This window comes from Betta splendens, chromosome 4 (genome assembly GCF_900634795.4).
Source record: "Betta splendens chromosome 4, fBetSpl5.4, whole genome shotgun sequence".
NCBI classification, from domain to species: domain Eukaryota; kingdom Metazoa; phylum Chordata; class Actinopteri; order Anabantiformes; family Osphronemidae; genus Betta; species Betta splendens.
In genome coordinates, this window is record NC_040884.2 from 31,517,575 (window position 1) to 31,531,234 (window position 13,660).

Here is a 13,660-nt window from a genome sequence, read left to right on the forward strand (position 1 = left end):
GCCTCACCCTCATCTCTGAGTGCACCCTTTCATTCTGTGGAAAAAGCTCAATTTAGACGCTTGTACCCTATATGGTCTCAGATTTGGTGCTGCTGATTCTCTTTCAAGCTCACTTATTATCTTGTCACCCCTGAAGCAGACCTCCCTAGCTCTGCCAGACTCCAGTGTACGCTAGGGGTGGGCGATACTGCAAACTTTGGAGTCGATCCGATACCAAGTTAATACTGTATCAGTATCGCCGATATCGATACCGATACTTTTTGACAATTAATGCATTATCAAATATTTATATATTTTAATGACTTCCAGGTGTTTTGTTTTTGTATTCATTTAATAAAGCCTAGATAAAGTTCAACAGTAAATATGAATATATAATATAAATTGGTGGTGTTGCCACTGTATTTAATAGCTCTTTTGCAGATTGTACAGGTTGCCGTTGTTTCATTTTCGGCTTGAAAATATAACCACACGCTGCTACTCTTTCTTGCTTCAGTTCTGGGCTCCTCATACTGTATGTAACATCCAGGCCTTTGTTTTTTAAAGGTTGCTTAATCCACATACTACACATTCTGACTCTGTGGTGCTGTTAGGATTCCCAGTCTGGGTAGGGAAAGTCCAGCCTCTCTCTGTCTGGCCACAGCCCTTATTCGACCACAACCCACTCACCAGGCCACTCCCACTTCCTGGTTTTCCTCCATCTCGTGTCCCCTTATGCCTCAGATTATTTATTCCTGACTTGCCCCTGCCAGTAGCCAAAGGCACCGAACCCAGGCCGTTCTCGCTGTGAGGCAACAGTGCTACCCACTGCAACACTGTGCCCACTTCTGCTCCTAAAACGCTGTAGTTAACTGTGTTATATAGGCTCTTTTGGAATGACTACTGATCCAATCCTGGGTGGTGTCACAAACAAGGGCTGAGCGGAGGCGTTGGTCCAAAATGCACGACTCCGGAGACTCGAGGTAGCAGGAAAGGGCTTTAATGGTGGTTTTAGTCATCATACATGACGGATTAAACAGGCTACATTACCAACAAGGAGAATCCAAAGACGGGTCGTGAGACCAAACAGCGTAGCAACAGGTAATCAGGTATCAAAACTGATTAAACTCAAAATCAAAATCAATGATCTGGCAGAGAACAAAGGCAAGTGCTAGTGCTTAAATACAAGGCTAATGATAGGAAACAGCTGATGGAACACGTGACTACGAACGTAAAGCAGGATATCAAATGACTAAGAGAAAAATGGAAATAACTTCAAAATAAAACAGGAAACATGGCACAAAAACCCAGACTATGACAGTACCCTCCACCCTAGGCCAACTTCCCAGGTGCCCCCCCACCCCACCCCACCAAGCAGGGTGGGCGGAGGGAGGACTGGAGGAGGGCCTGAGACAACACAACAAGGTGGGTGAAGGGAGGACCAGTGGAAGGCCACCACCACCAGCCTCCAACAAGACATCCAAAATCAGGTTGATGTACAAACAAGTGTCCACAAAGTCCAAACATGAAGTCCAAATATGGCACCACCAGAGTCCAGTGGCGAGCAATGGGCTCTGGGAGGCCGGCACCGGAAACCAGGATCCACGACCAGGGACAAGAGGCGACCAGGAGCCGGAACCAGAACCAGAGACAAAGATGGACGAGATACCGGCACCAGAGATTAACCCAGACGTGGTGTCCGGGAAGGTGTGCACATCACTGGGTTATCCGGAGGTGGTCAGAGCCAGACCACCAGAAACGGATGCAGACGGTGCCAGACCACCAGGAACCGATGCAAACTTGGCCGAAGCCGGACCACCAGGAACAGACGCAGACGTGGCCGGGACCGGGCCACCAGGAACCGATGCAGACAGAAACTGCTGCAGTGGTCCTCTTGTGACTGACAGGTATGGAGGTGAATACGGCTTCTTCAGGACTGGCGGGGACTGAGACAGGAACAACCTCTTCAGGGCAGACGGGAACTGAGACGGCTTCTCCGGAGCCGACAGGAACTGAGACAGGAACGGCCTCTTCAGAGCCCTCTCCAGGACTAGCGGTGGGCAAAATGGTTGCTTCCTCTGGGCCAACAGTGGGCAACACGACCGCTTCCTCAAGGCCGCCGGGATCCAACGTGGCGGGAGGGTCCATGACCGATACATTGGTGTACTGTGGTGCGTCGTCAGGCTTGAAAAGCAGCATTCGGGGCAGGCTGAGGTGCTGTGACTGGTTAAGACCGGGGCACTGAGACAGGCCGCGGCTCTGTGACTTGATCAGGACTGGAGCGGGCTTGGAAACGGTGACAGGCTGTGGCTCTGTGACTGGAGCGGGCTGCGGTTCTGTGGCTGATACAGACTGTGGTGCTGCGACAGGCTGAGGTTCTGTGGCGGGAGCAGACTGTGGTTCTGGAGCAGGGGCAGACTGTGGTTCTGTAGCAGACTGTGGTTCTCTGGCTGTAGCCGGAGCATGGTACAGACGGGGCAAGGCAGAGGCAAAGTCAAAACAACAAGTAGGATACTGGTGCATGGCAAGACTTGACTGGAAATGCTGCTTTTATGCACAGGCTGATTACTAACACAGAACAGGTGGTGGAACACATGACTGACTGGCAGGAACAAAATAGGGAATGTCAAAATGAAACAGGAAATGGCAACAACATAAGTGACACACGTAGAACCATGACACTAAATAATACTGTGATCCCAGTTCCCGCTGACCGTGAAGAGGCCATCCCTGTCCCAGTTCCCGCCGGCATTAAATTAACGTTTATTTTATGTCAGTCTGTTTAAAGAAAAAAAAAAACCAAACAGCTACATTTTTTGTACTTATTCTAATAAACTTGGTTTATTATATAGTAGACTTTACTGATCCTACCATTAACCATTAACAGCTGTGTGATGCACAAATGAATGGAAAAGCATTTGACAAGGCTCAAACTTAGAGATTTAAGTTTGAGTCTTGCCTTTGGCACCTAAAAAACTCTGACCCTACTATTTAACACTATACATATATTTGATGATTGATAAATACTAAATATGGATAAATATATCTAGAAAGATTAACAACTTTCTGGCTTTAGTTAGGCATGGCACAGAATAATGCTCGTCTGAATATATAAAGCATATAATATTCCTCGAATGATGATTCTAAATGATTCTAAGTTGTTGTTTTGGTTAAATATTATTTACAAATTAGTTCATTAATGAATTGCCAGCTCTGGAAGCATGCAGGCTGACACACTACATCCAAATGACCAAATATATACAATGAGAAATTAGGGATTTCACTAGGTACATATGTACAGTAAAGTAACTGATAAACCTCCAGAGGTTTGGCAGCTGTGGCAGCATGAGCTGCTGTTCTTATGCTTGTCTATGATAAATAAAGTAAGTGCAATACTCAACTCTAACATGAATTCAAATTTTACAGAGTTGGAATTGTTCAGCTTTTCAGTTGGGGCTGTAAGGTGACTGTTGCCTGTCTGTCTATCTACCAGTGTGTGATATCACACAATCGGTTCTAAGATCTGCTCTATACTGCTACTGCTACTACTGCTTCTATACTTAGTACTTGACCCTGATTACACAGGTCAGACACTAAGCTTTTGTGATCAAAGCTCTACCTTTTGGTTTTACCCTGGAATTGTGTAATTTGTGCTTAAAATGCGGGTGGCCACATTAGTATTTTTAACACCTACTCCAGACAGCACAAGAAGGGGGGCTGCTGTTAACCGACTGGAAAGGCACTGGTATGATGAGGGTCAGCGTGTGTAAGTCGACTTGAATCAGCGAAAATGAACCACTGTATCTGTATGCAAACTGGAGGGGGTCAACTGAGGTTTTGACCAGAGAATGCTGGCAGTCCAGGATCAGCCTCTCAAAAGCCTTTATGATGTGAGATGTGGGGGGTCTGTCGTGGGCAGCAGGGGGGTTTATGGGCCCTGCAAATTGTTAACCTGCAATTTGTTAAAGAAGTTAACCTGCAATTTGTTAAAGAAGTTATTAAGTTTGTTGGCCCTGTCCACAGATCCCTGGTGTTGTTGTTCTGAAGTCTGTGTTACAGTTTCCTCCTGTAGAGGACAAGACGTTCCTGACGACACACAAAAGGCTACACGCTACACTCCGTTAATAAGTTACTCTGTCACCGAGAGGGCATGCTCTGACAATTAGGTAACGTAAACCAAGGCATTGACAGGGACAGCTAACAGGATGTCACCTACAGTGGCGTGCGGTGAGGTTCATGGCTGGCGAGGCACTGACTTCTCCGTGACTGACTTCAGTGATACTGGCTTTAACTCGCTTTACTCACATAAAACAGAACTTTGACTTTGAAAACAATAAGCAGGGAAAACAGTACAGTCGGTTTGTGGCAGCACAGACAGTCTTTTCGGGTGCACCAGTCCGTTTGAAAGGAGCGAGCTGTCTTCTGTCCCGTAGTTTGAAGCAAACCTTTAAGCTCCTGTGTTGGACTTCCATCGGTTATGAAGTGTTGTGAAAAAGAAGAAAAAGACGACTACGTAATTCTCCTCCATCTTGAGAGTTGGGTATTAACCCATGTAATGATGGCTCAAAAATGGGAACTGGAGCCCTGGGCTAAGGCTCGGCTCATTGATGCCTCTTCTCGCGTTTCTCCCTATATTAGGACCGGAAATGTGCATATTCAGCGATTTTACTTGTGGAAATGTTAAGAAATTTTGAAAAATGTAGAGTAAATACATTTATAACACAGATCAGTGGACAGATATTGATTTGTCATGTCACCACCGGTCCTCATCACACACACCTGACAATAATCAGCCATCAGCCTTAGTATTTAGTCTCCACCTCACACACCAGTCAGCTGCCAGATTGTTGCGTGCATTTCATCACTTTTCAGCGTCCTTGTTCCCACCTTGCTTGTCTTCCATTTCAACCGATCTTACCTGGTAACGATTCTGCCTGTTATTTTGACCACGAGATTGTCTCATCCTGAACTGTACCGCTATCTGAGCCCGCACGTTAACGAACCCTGCCTATCCACGGACCTGAGACTGCCTGCTCCTTTGTACTTTGTATCCAGTGCTTACCTGTGAATGACCTTGCCTGAACCTGACCCTGTCCTTGCTTAATAAACCCCTTTTCTACCATCATCCATGATTGTCTGTGCTGTGCATGTGGGTCCGTCACCTCCAGAGATCTGACAGAACAATTTGGCCAGAAATGGACCCAGCCAGCATCGAGAGTCTCAGTGCGGCACTCGCCGCCCAGGGACTCTCAGCGACTCAGCGAACAGAAGGAGAAGACAAAGGCTTCACTCCAGAAGCTGGCGGAGTGTGCGCTCCATCAGGAGAACGCCGTGGCGGGACTAGTGGAGGCAGTCAGCCGTCTCTTTCCGGGAAATCCTGGCGGAGCCGCACCGGTCCAGGTTCCAGCACCCGCGGTGGCGAGTGCGCCCGTGGCGGTTCCCCCGGTTTCCACCCCGGCACCAGACGCACGCCTAGGAGCACCATCTCGCTTCTCCGGTGAGGCCATTGCCGGGTGTTTCTCACACAGTGTGAGGTCCATTATGAACTGCACTCTCCCGCTTCCGCACGGAGAGAGCCAAGGTGGCGTACGCCATCTCGCACCTGAATGGGGAGGCGGAAGTGTGGGTGACCGCCGAGTGGCAAAACGGTTCGTCCTGCATGTCATCATTTAAAACCTTCTCTGATGCGCTTATGCAGATCTTTCAGGAGATCACACCCGGGAGGGAAGCAGTGCAGAAGCTGGAGAACATTCGGCAGGGCGGAGGACCATGGCGAAGTATGTGATTGAATTCAGGACCCTGGCAGCGGAGGCCGGGTGGGACCGGGTTCATCCACGGTCTCTCGCGGCGCGTCAAGAACTGTCTGGCGGCGCGCAATCTGCCGAGCGATCTGAACGCCTTGATCGCGCTCGCCATCCAGATTGATCAGAGACTGGGGAGCAGTGAGCGAGAGCACCGCAGAGAGGAGAGAAGGAGGGAGTCTCACCGAGGCAGGACAGAAAGCGCCCTGAGAGGTCAATATACCTACGAATACCTTGTAATGTCCTTTAGACTCACCAACGCCCCCATTTTCTTCCACGCCTTCGTGAATGAGGTTTTGGGGCCTATGATCAATCGCTTCGTGTTCGTCTACCTTGATGACATTCTGATTTTTTTCTAGTATTGAGGAGGAACACAAGATCCATGTCCGCCAGGTCCTGAAGAGGTTGCTCGAACATAGACTCTTTGTGAAAACAGAAAAGTGCGACTTCCATGTTGACACAGTGTCGTTTCTTTGATTTATCGTGTCCCAGGGCCAGATTCAGATGGATCCGGCCAAGACTAGGGCTGTGGCCGGTACCCCAGTGTCGGAAGGATGTTCCAAGCTTCCTGGGCTTCGCCAACTTCTATCGCCGTTTTATTCGACGGTTCAGTAGCATCACAGCGCCTCTGCATCAGTTAACCTCTCTCAAGACTCCTTTTCATTGGTCACCTGAGGCGGAGTCAGCGTTCCAGCACCTCAAGCATGCCAGACCCTGCAGGCCAGTTCGTGGTAGAAGTGGAAACCTCAGACTCAGGGGTGGGCGTGGTGCTATCACAACGTGACCCGGCTGAAGGTAGGCTCCATGCGTGTGCTTTCATGTCCCGTAAGCTATCTTCAGCTGAGAGGAACTATGACATCGGTAAGCGGGACTGCCTGCTCCTTTGTACCTTAATCCAGTGCTTACCTGTGAATTACCTTGCCTGAACCTGACCCTGTCCTTGCTTAATAAACCCGTTTTCTACCATCATCCACGAGTGTCTGTGCTGTGCATGTGGGTCCGTCACCTCCGGCGATCTGACACTCAGGCGAGGTGAGGCCCTGCCTACCCTGCCTACCCTGACTGCACGTCACTGGTCACCTAGGTAAAACAACTCACTGGAAGTCGGTCATCATTTAACATGGTCACGCTTTCATATGGAACACCAGGTCACATTAGCCACCTCTTAGCGACAGAGTAATCTGTGGATGAAGCCCCTACTGTTAGGGTTATGTAATGTAAACCAAGCGCCTAATCCACAGATTACTTACAAGCAAGGCTTATTTCTTTCTCATTTTAACTCCATTGTCCTCTGCTGGGTTATATTAATAGATTTAATGAGCATCCAGCTCACTTGACTACTTTCTGTACCCGACTGAGACCAGTACAACCAGTATGAGGCTGTGTTCAAATTCAAAATTCAAAATTCTAATTTTATTTGATTTATATAGCACCAAATCACAACAAAGTTATCTGAAGGCACTTTACAAATTAAGGTTTAAGACCTCACACAACTAAACCCAACACATCCCACAGACAGCAAGCATTTAATTGACAGCAACAGTGGAGAGGGAAAAACTCCCTCTCTAACGAGGAAGAAACCTCCAGCAGAACCAGGCTGGATATGGGCGGCCATCTGCCTTGAGCGGTTGGAGTGAGAGGATAGAGAGAAAGAGAAGCACAGCAACAACAACAAGCAACAACAAGCAACAACAGAGCACAGGCAGGATGGTTGGACCACGTTGTTCACGTTGCCAAAAACTGGTCATGCCAATATCTTTTGATCTGAAGCTTATTTCTTCTTTATTTTACGTTCATCAAACTCTTCTGGTTATATTACAGTTAATAAACCTTCACTCAATTCGACCACTGAGGCCAGTACAACAAGTATGATGCTCATTTCATGTTGCCAAAAAGTGATTGATGGCAATATATATATATATATACACACTCTATTCTCACCCTCCGCGGGTGGTCTGATCCACTTTCCAAGCTCGGGTCCTCTACCAGAGGCCAGGGAGCTTGAGGGTTCTGCGCAGTATCCTTGCTGTTCCTAGGACTGCACTTTTCTGGACTGAGATTTCAGATGTTTTTCCAGGGATCTGTCGTAGCCACTCCTCCAGTTTGGGGGTCACAGCCCCTAGTGCTCCGATCACCACAGGCACCACTGTGGCCTTCACCTTCCAAGCCTTCTCCAGTTCTTCTCTGAGCCCTTGGTATTTCTCTAGTTTCTCATGTTCCTTTTTCCTGATGTTGCCATCGCTTGGTATTGCCACATCCACCACTACGGCTTTCCTCTGCTCTTTATCCACCACCACAATGTCTGGTTGGTTCGCCATTACCATTCTGTCAGTCTGGATCTGGAAGTCCCACAGGATCTTGGCTCGCTCGTTCTCTACCACCTTGGGAGGTGTTTCCCACTTTGACCTTGGGGTTTCCAGTCCATACTCCGCGCAGATGTTCCTGTATACTATGCCAGCCACTTGGTTATGGCGTTCCATGTATGCTTTGCCTGCCAGCATCTTACACCCTGCAGTTATGTGCTGGACCGTTTCTGGGGCCTCTTTGCACAGTCTACACCTAGGTCTTGTCTGGTGTGGTAGATCTGGGCCTCTATGGCTCTGGTGCTCAGGGCCTGCTCCTGTGCAGCCAGGATGAGTGCCTCTGTGCTGTCCTTCAGCCCAGCCCTTTCAAGCCATTGGTAGGATTTGTTGAGATCAGCCACTTCAGTTATGTTCCGGTGGTACATCCCGTGCAAGGGCTTGTCCTCCCATGATGGTCCCTCTTCCAGCATCTCATCCTCTGTTCTCCACTGCCTGAGACATTCACTCAGCACGTCATCTGTCGGGGCCTTATCCTTGATGTACTTATGGATCTTGGATGTTTCATCCTGGATAGTGGCTCTCACGCTCACTAGTCCTCGGCCCCCTTCCTTGCGGCTAGCGTACAGTCTCAGGGTGCTGGATTTGGGGTGGAACCCTCCATGCATGGTGAGGAGCTTTCGTGTCTTAACATCTGTGGTCTGTATCTCTTCCTTTGGCCACCTTATTATTCCCGCAGGGTATCTGATCACTGGCAGAGCGTAGCTGTTTATTGCCCGGGATTTGTTCTTGCCATTGAGCTGGCTTCTTAGGACTTGCCTTACTCGTTGGAGGTATTTGGCTGTTGCCGCATTCCTTGTTGCCTGTTCAAGGTTGCCGTTTGCCTGTGGTATTCCAAGGTACTTGTAATTGTCCTCAATGTCTGCTATTCTTCCTTCTGGGAGTGAGACCCCTTCTGTGTGGATTACCTTGCCTCTCTTTGTCACCATCCATAGCCAGTCTTGTTTATTATTTGGCTGAGGGGGTTCAGACCTATGCAGAACAGCAGTGGGGACAGTGCATCTCCTTGGTATATGCCACATTTGATGGATACTTGGGCAAGTGGCTTCCCATTGGCTTCAAGGGTGGTTCTCCACAACCTCATCGAGTTTGCAATGAAGGCCCTTAGAGTTCTGTTGATGTTGTACAGCTCCAAGCATTCAGTGATCCATGTGTGTGGCATTGAGTCATAGGCTTTCTTGTAGTCGATCCAGGCTGTGCACAGGTTGGTGTGTCGCATTCTGCAGTCTTGGGCGACTGTTCTGTCTACCAGGAGTTGGTGTTTGGCTCCTCTGGTATCCTTACCAATGCCCTTCTGTGCTTCGCTCATTTATTGACTCATGTGCCCACTTATCTTAGCTGCGATGATGCCTGACATGAGCTTCCATGTTGTGGAGAGGCAGGTTATTGGCCGGTAGTTGGATGGGACTGCACCCTTTGAGGGATCCTTCATTATCAGGATCGTTCGCCCTTCGGTTAGCCATTCAGGGTGAGTCCCATCCCTTAGCAGCTGGTTCATTTGTGCTGCCAGGCGCTCATGGATTGTAGTGAGCTTCTTTAGCCAGTAGGCGTGGATCATGTCAGGGCCAGGTGCTGTCCAGTTTTTCATACCTGAGACTCTTTGTTGGATGTCTGCCACTGTGATAGTCACTGGATTCTGTTTAGGGAGGTTGCTGTGGTCTTCCCTCAGATCCACCAGCCACTGTGCATCACTGTTGTGTGATGCCTCCCTCTCCCATATCCCTTTCCAGTACTGTTCAGTTTCCAGCCTTGGTGGGTCTGCTCTGCTGTTATTACCCTGCCATTGAGAGTACACTTTCGCAGGTTGTGTTGCGAACAGCCGGTTTATTCGTCTGGCTTCGTTGTCTCTGGTGTATCTCTTTCGGCGGCTGGCCAAGGCTTGTAGCCTTTGCTTGGCAGTTTCGAGTGCTTCAGGTATGGGCATCTGGCTGTACCTCTTGGGCATCGGTCTTTTCATTGCACCTCTCTGGGCCTCTGTCATTTGGCTCACTTCCCTCCGAGCTGCCTTGATTTTTGCCTCCAACCTTCGTTTCCATGGTGGGTATTGTTTCTCATGGCTCCCATGGTTGCTCTTATAGCCAAGCACCTCTAGGATCACTGATGCTGAAGCGTATATCAGCTCATTGGTTTCTGTGATTGTTGTGGTAGGGATTGCTCTCAATGCTGCATTCACATCTTCCATGAGAATTTCTGATGGTACTTCACTTAGCCGTTGTAGTGGGGTTCGGGGTTGCCTGTTCAATCTCGCCATGATCTTATCTTTCAGGTCAGTCGCTGCCTCGCTCAGCGTATCTGTGCTTATTGGGGTTTCGTACCCAATTTCCGGTTGGGGAGATGGTGAAACCTCCCTTCTGACCTGGCGTCCTGGCTCCCCCTTGCCGTAGCATTTGTGTCGTATCTCATCAATCTCAAGTTGTTATAGCAGTTGCCGTTTGTGGATGTTGGAACACTGAGCTACTGAGTTGCTTCGCCGTCAGCCTTGAATGTGGGTTTCTCCGTTCCCATTCACCGCACATTCTTTGCATGTAACCCCTCTGACTAGGGTTACTTGAGTAGTAGCATTCCAACAGAGCCTTGTTCTCGCATCTGAGCCATTTCTTTCTTGTTCCAGTAGCCCATTTCTCGTCAAGGTGCTCTGGTTCAGCAACACCTGACGCAGACCTTGTTAGACCGGGCGACGTCTGAGCCGGTATCTCATGTGGTTCACTGTCTCTCATGGTATGAGGTAGGCGGTAGCTTGAAGAGTCTTGCCCAAGGACCCACACTGGATGCCTATTCGCCCTAACGGGGATTCAAACCGGGAACCCCCCGCATGCAAGTCCTGTGACTTTACCGATTGAGCTATCCAGCGAGCAATATATATATATATATATATATATATATATATATATATATATATATATCTATATATATATATTATATATATATATATATATATATATATATGCATGGAGGGTTCCACCCCAAATCCAGCACCCTGAGACTGTACGCTAGCCGCAAGGAAGGAGGCCGAGGACTAGTGAGCGTGAGAGCCACTATCCAGGATGAAACATCCAAGATCCATAAGTACATAAGGGATTAGGCCCCGACAGATGACGTGCTGAGTGAATGTCTCAGGCAGTGGAGAACAGAGGATGAGATGCTGGAAGAGGGACCATCATGGGAGGACAAGCCCTTGCATGGGATGTACCACCGGAACATAACTGAAGTGGCTGATCTCAACAAATCCTACCAATGGCTTGAAAGGGCTGGGCTGAAGGACAGCACAGAGGCACTCATCCTGGCTGCACAGGAGCAGGCCCTGAGCACCAGAGCCATAGAGGCCCAGATCTACCACACCAGACAAGACCCAAGGTGTAGACTGTGCAAAGAGGCCCCAGAGACGGTCCAGCACATAACTGCAGGGTGTAAGATGCTGGCAGGCAAAGCATACATGGAACGCCATAACCAAGTGGCTGGCATAGTATACAGGAACATCTGCGCGGAGTATGGACTGGAAACCCCAAGGTCAAAGTGGGAAACACCTCCCAAGGTGGTAGAGAACGAGCAAGCCAAGATCCTGTGGGACTTCCAGATTCAGACTGACAGAATGGTAATGGCGAACCAACCAGACATTGTGGTGGTGGATAAAGAGCAGAGGAAAGCCGTAGTGGTGGATGTGGCAATACCAAGCGATGGCAACATCAGGAAAAAGGTACATGAGAAACTAGAGAAATACCAAGGGCTCAGAGAAGAACTGGAAAAGGCTTGGAAGGTGAAGGCCACATTGGTGCCTGTGGTGATCGGAGCACTAGGGGCTGTGACCCCCAAACTGGAGGAGTGGCTACGACAGATCCCTGGAAAAACATCCGAAATCTCAGTCCAGAAAAGTGCAGTCCTAGGAACAGCAAGGATACTGCGCAGAACCCTCAAGCTCCCTGGCCTCTGGTAGAGGACCGAGCTTGGAAAGTGGATGAGACCACCCGCGGAGGGTGAGAATAGAGTGTTGTTATATATATATATATATATATATATATATATATATATATATATATATATATGCTCACTAAATCTATTAATATAACCCAGCAGAGGACAATGGAGTTAAAATGAGGAAGAAATAAGATTCTTATGAATATATATTGGCTGTAATCACTCTTTGGCAACGTGAAGACAGCATCTTACTGGTTTAACTGATCTCAAACAGGTGTAGAAAGTGATAAAATGTACTGGATGCTGATTAAATCTGTTAATATAACCCAACAGAGCTCCATGAACTTAAAATAAGGGAGAAAAAAGCTTTTGGTAAATAGATATTGGCTTTAATCACTTTGTGGCAACATAAAACCAGCATGCTGCTGGTTCTACTGGTTTTAGGCAAGAACAGACAAAGATCAGATGGACTTGATATTTATTACATCTGTAACTATAACAAAGCAGAGCTCAATGTATTTGTTGTTATTTGAATAAAGCAAGATTAAAAGATTTTGGCTCTAATAATCACATTTTGGCACGTTTTTCGATGGTCACTCGTGCAATCAGTTCGGTTTAAATCAGACACAAAATGTGAAGAACAAACATGTTGCAGCAATATTGGGTCATAGATCTGAGTCCTAGCGCCGAGAGACTCACTCTAGTGAACAACGGAGATTATATTAGAGCTAACGTCTTAAAGAAACATACTGTAAACTGTAAATAGCATTGTTTTAGAATAATCCATTACTAAAATATTAGACAGTAAACAGCCTTCAAACCAATGACTGAAATTTGACCTCTCATAAAACGCGTTCCTCAAATTATTACTTCACAGTAATAATTACTTAAGTACTTCATAGACTATTACAGGTACCACAGCAACTATCCTCCAGTTTTACTGTATCGTTTTGGAATAATCCATTTCTAAATTGTTCTACAGTGAATGGTCTTAAAATTAATGACTGAATTTTGACCTCTCATAAAATGAGTTCCTCAAAGTATTAGAACACCGTTCCTTCATAGTACTACCTAGTACTTCAGAAACTACTACCACAGCAACTATGAATTTATTTTATCCCCTCGTTTTGGAATAATTCATTACTAAATGTTCTTACAGTAAACAGCCTTGGAGCTAGAGATGGGAAGTTTGGTTCTTTTAACTTACTGGGATCTTTAACTCTCGATCAGTAAAGTGAACGAATCATTTTGATTCAGTCGTTCATTTTGTTCATTTACAACAGGCGATGATATAGCCTTTTTGTAGGAATTGTAAAATTGGCCGTGGTTCTCAAACACTATGTACTAAAGACAACATGGTTTGCTGTAGCGAACAAATTATTATCACAAAATGCCACAAGTAATTTGAATAATTTGAAAACCTAGCAATTACACACCCAATTAACGTGACTTATGTCCTGCATCTTCCCTGCCTGTCATGAACCGTCAGGGAGTGGGCGTGATGCAGGACCCAGATGCACAGCCGGAGACAGAACTAAGTTGGCGATTCATTTAATAAGAAAACTTCACCAGAACAGCAGGCAAAAACAGAGTCGTACAGGCACGGTCAGT